Source organism: Carlito syrichta, unplaced genomic scaffold (genome assembly GCF_000164805.1).
Source record: "Carlito syrichta isolate Samal-C Ts95f unplaced genomic scaffold, Tarsius_syrichta-2.0.1 Scaffold288979, whole genome shotgun sequence".
NCBI lineage: Eukaryota > Metazoa > Chordata > Mammalia > Primates > Tarsiidae > Carlito > Carlito syrichta.
The window spans coordinates 141,183-145,619 of NW_007233075.1; the positions used below are offsets into that span (position 1 = coordinate 141,183).

General features: G+C 43.5%; 1 pseudogene; it reads right to left on the reverse strand.

The window, feature by feature from the left end:
- Nucleotides 1-3,029: 3,029 nt before the first annotated feature.
- On the reverse strand, nucleotides 3,030-3,914 carry LOC103256152 (annotated as a pseudogene).
- Nucleotides 3,915-4,437: the final 523 nt, after the last annotated feature.

Sequence of the window (4,437 nt, forward strand, 5' to 3'; positions counted from 1 at the left end):
AGTCAGAGAAAAATGAAATGTTAATAAGAAAATGAAAAAGAGGAGAACATATATTTACTATTCATTAGGTCGAAGTGGATCATCATAAAGATCTTCATCTTTATTGTCTTCGTGTTGAGTGGGCTGAGGAGGAGGTGGAGGGATTGGTTGGGTTTTCTGTCTCGGGGTGGCAGAAGAGGACAAAAATCTGCATATATGTGGACCTACGCAGTTTAAACCCATGCAGGTCAAGGGTCAACTGTGTGAGTGTGTATATATATAAATATATACATATATACAGTGACCTATGCCCAAAGGCAGTAGAAAACCTCATTGTATCAAATGGGTAAATGGGTCTGCACAGGCAGTGTGTGTGGCGTGTGATGTGCATGGTCAGCGGAGGTGTGGGGAAGTATGTTGTGTATATTCTCACTCTCAAGGTGCCACCTGCTCGATACTGTCATTCCTGATTTATCAGAACCACTAATACGCAGTAGGGATGGTGGCCACTTCATTGCAGGAATCCATTTCAAGAATCTTTGTAAAAAAAAGAACTGATTCCAGCCAGGCTCAGTGGCTCAGCCTGTAATCACAGCATTTTAGAAGGCCGAGGCAAGTGGATTGCCTGAGCTTACGGGTTCAAGACCAGCCCGGGGAACTTGGCAAGATCTCGTCTCTACAATAAATTTTTAAAAAAAATTAGCCAGAGGTGGTAGCATGCGACTGTAGTTCCAGCTACTTGGAAGGCTGAGGCAGAGGGATTGCCAGAGCCCAGCAGGTCAACGCTGGGGTGGCCATGAGTGTGCCACTGCACTCTAGCCTGGGCAACAAAGTGAGACTCCAATTCAAAAAAAAAAAGAAAGAAAGAAAGAAAAAAGAACTGATTCTATTCAAATAATGCTTCAAGTTGTTCCCTAAAGAAATAACCATACTGTGACATGGGCCCTGAGAGCTCTCTATAGAGATGAGGTCTTGCCAAGTTGCCCGGGCTGGTCTCAAACCTGTAAGCTCAGGCAATCCACTTGGCTTGGCCTCCTAAAGTAAGCACAGCTCCAGGGTTTCCATCTTAACTTTGTCCCGCCCACTCTTCCTTGTTCTGAAAGTCTCATTATTCAAGGTTCTCTGAGTTCAGCTGTTAGGAGTCAACCATGAATGAAGTGAACTCGGTGTTGGAATATACCAGGGGTGCCAAAAAAATATGTATATACATTTTAAGAGATGGTTGCTGTAATCAGAAGTGTCCAAATGCTGATGGTACCACTTTGAGCACCTCTTATAACTGCAGAAGTCAAATGTGACTTGTATTCATCTTTTTGAGTATTATAATGTTAATAGTTTTTTCCTTTCTTAAAATGTATACATTTTTGGCACCCTCTGTATTTTCTTTTTAAAATTTTTTTTTAAGTACAGAATTTTATTTAGAAACTATTTAAAGTATAAACAAACCCTGATAAGAAAGACCAGGTGGAAAATGGATTCCCAATAAAATGGAATCTTAGGACAACAAAAGTCTAAAAGGCCACAAGACAGAAATAGCACCACTGTCATTTGAACAATGGCTAGCTAGGTACTTGCATTTTTTGGCATTGTTAATCACGGAATCTGGGTTTTCCTCTGAATTCCACACTGAACATGCACTACACAACAATTTTATCATAAAATACTTGCTTTCTACGTACATTTTAGGACAAGCCACCACCAGAAACAAATCAATACAAATATATCAGGGCTGAACAATCTCAGTGGTTGGTGAGATATACTTGGCAGAATCCCGCCCACCAAAGGAACTGAACAGGCTGTAGGCAAAGTAAATTAGGGGGAGTCAAGGAGTGAAAGATCGTACATATTAATAATTAATTCAGACATGGTACTGTATTTTCTGCAAAAGAAACTTAACATTTAGTAACACACTAATGAGTTTCATCTCCAAAAAGATTAGTGCATTGGCAAAGTATTCAAATAATATGGAGAGCTGTGGACAGCAAATCCCGAGAACACCCCAGCCCTGCAGATGCCAAGGTCACGACAACCTTCACTGATCACTCCCTCTGGCAGAGGGCCCAAGTATTTGCAGCACGATCACCTGCCTGCTGCACTTTCCACTCTAAGCAGCAAACTTGAAGGAGCCAAAGAGGAGTCCCCAGTGGGCAAGGGGAGCAGAGAGTCGTGTTAAATGTGAACCTAAGACACAGTAAAATGGGACACAGCCCCATTCTAACCCCAGACACACGGGCAAGTCCCCTAAGTTGTTAGTTAAAAAAAAATGGGCACACTTCATTTTCCAAAAAGTATAATAATGGAAATTTGGGAGATGACTAGAAAAACTGTCAGATAAATGCTAAATGAAAATCAAACTCTTCAACTCAAAACTCTCAGAGCTGAAATACACCCTCTATTCATCTAGGCAAAAATGCCTCTTACTTTTTAGCAGGAATGCAATTGGTCAAGGACACCAATGGTTCTACCGAGCAACTTTTTAAACATTCCTCTTGAGCAAAAGTCCAGGCCTATGAGGATTCAAGCAGCCCCTAAGGCCTTTGACTCCAAAGGTCCCAAGGTCTGGTCCTTTCTTCCTAGACACAATGCCTAACACATCAAATCTCCCATCACGTTACATTTTATATTTTGAAATATGAAGCATATTTTAAGTACTCTTAAGGCATTTATTTATCACAACATTCCCTTATTTCACATTAGCTTAAAATTCAATTCAATCTTTACACTTCTCTCCTGAGGTCACCACTTGGCATATTCATAACACCTTCTCCAGCAACCAGTGTGACCAGTATCCACAATGGTGAGCCCAGTGGTGAGCCTTTTTGTTTCTTAAGTGGACCATCCAGATGTTAATACTGCTCTACTACAAGGTAAAAGCTCCTAACTTATCGCAAAAGGAGAGAAACTTCTGCAAAGTGCACTTTACAAAGAGGTACTTTTTACTTATGAAAAGAAACTAGTGAGTCCTCTAAGAATAATAAAAGGGAGTATTTTACAGTTAAGCACATGATTTGGAGTGAAGAATTCAGATGTTGCTCTGCTGGTCCCGGCTGTTAATATTCTTCCTACTCTTCCTGTGGGCCCCTTCATCAGGTATCACAAAGCCTTTGTCTGTGGCATACAGAATGTCTACAGTCCTCTGCAATAAAGGGTCATTTTCCCCTTCGTTCTCCTGGCAAATCAATTCAATGTTCCTAAGCTTTTCAAAGCAGACATCTCTCTCTTTCTCCAAGTCTTCGACAGTAAGTTTCAATACGTTGACCTGCTGCATCAACTCAGCAGCCTCATCATCCACGTTGCCCACACCAGGATTCTTTCGCACCACCCTGGGGCCAGCCTTAGTAGCTGCAGTCGTTCCCTGCGTTGAAATGGGCCTCTGGGGAGCAATCTTAGCCATGATTCCTGCTGGGAATAAGTCCTTCAGTGAGCTCCTTTCTCCAATGCATTGAATAGGACTATCATCTCACTGCTAGAGCTGAGAGGTTTCTTCAGTTTATTCAGTGCTGGAGCAACAAAGGAGGAAGCCACTGCAGTTTCTGGACCTTGTCTGGCAGCCACAGGGTTACAGTCTTTTCCATCACAGTTTGCGTCAAAAACCTTCTTGAACCACTGAACAAATTCAAAATTATCCTGCAATTTTCCTTTTACTAATTTATCCACAGGAATTATTTTGTCAACACTCATTCTCTGAAAACCTGCTTGAAGTATTTTGAAGTTCTGGATGTACTCATGCTTTCTAGCTTAGCTTGGAATTTCACTTTCTTCAAGGCAATGGAGCCAGGAAACAGAATGTCCATAAATTGACAATAAGCAGCTCCTGAGCACAACGGTTCCATCTTGGTCAGATTCCACTGCAGAGACTCATTGATCCAGGCCAGAATGTCACGGCGACTTAGGTTATCGCTGGTGACTGACGTTGAGTATACGTTCGCTGCCATCTTCGGCTCTCGGCGGAACCGCCCAGTGCCAGCACGGGGCTCGGTTCGGTCTTTGTCTTGCTGAAACCAGCCGACCCCGCCCACCTGCCCGCGCGATGACCTCACACGCACGCCCCTCCTGCTACGCGCTGACGTAGAGACACCCTCTGTATTGTCAAAGAGGTCTCCACATGGTTTGAAGCCATCCTATCTGATCCCACCACACTCCATAACATGAAGAGAAACAAAAACCCGTCATGACACAGAAGCAGCTTCTTGTCAGATATGCCCACGAGGGAGTCGTTAACCGTTACCGTGAACTTAGCTTATTTGAACGTCCCTCAGGGACTCAACACAGCGGTGCGTCCACGGGCCAGGTGAAGCTGCGGTGGAAACAGGCCCAGTGAACAATGAAAGAGAGGGAGAGGGCTGCTCATTGCTCTGATCAACAGAGTTTGGTGGCCTGACGTTGCCGTGTCTTGAAACCTCCTTGGGGAGCAGGCAGGCAGCCTCTCTTTCGTGCCCACAAACGTTGTGCAAATTA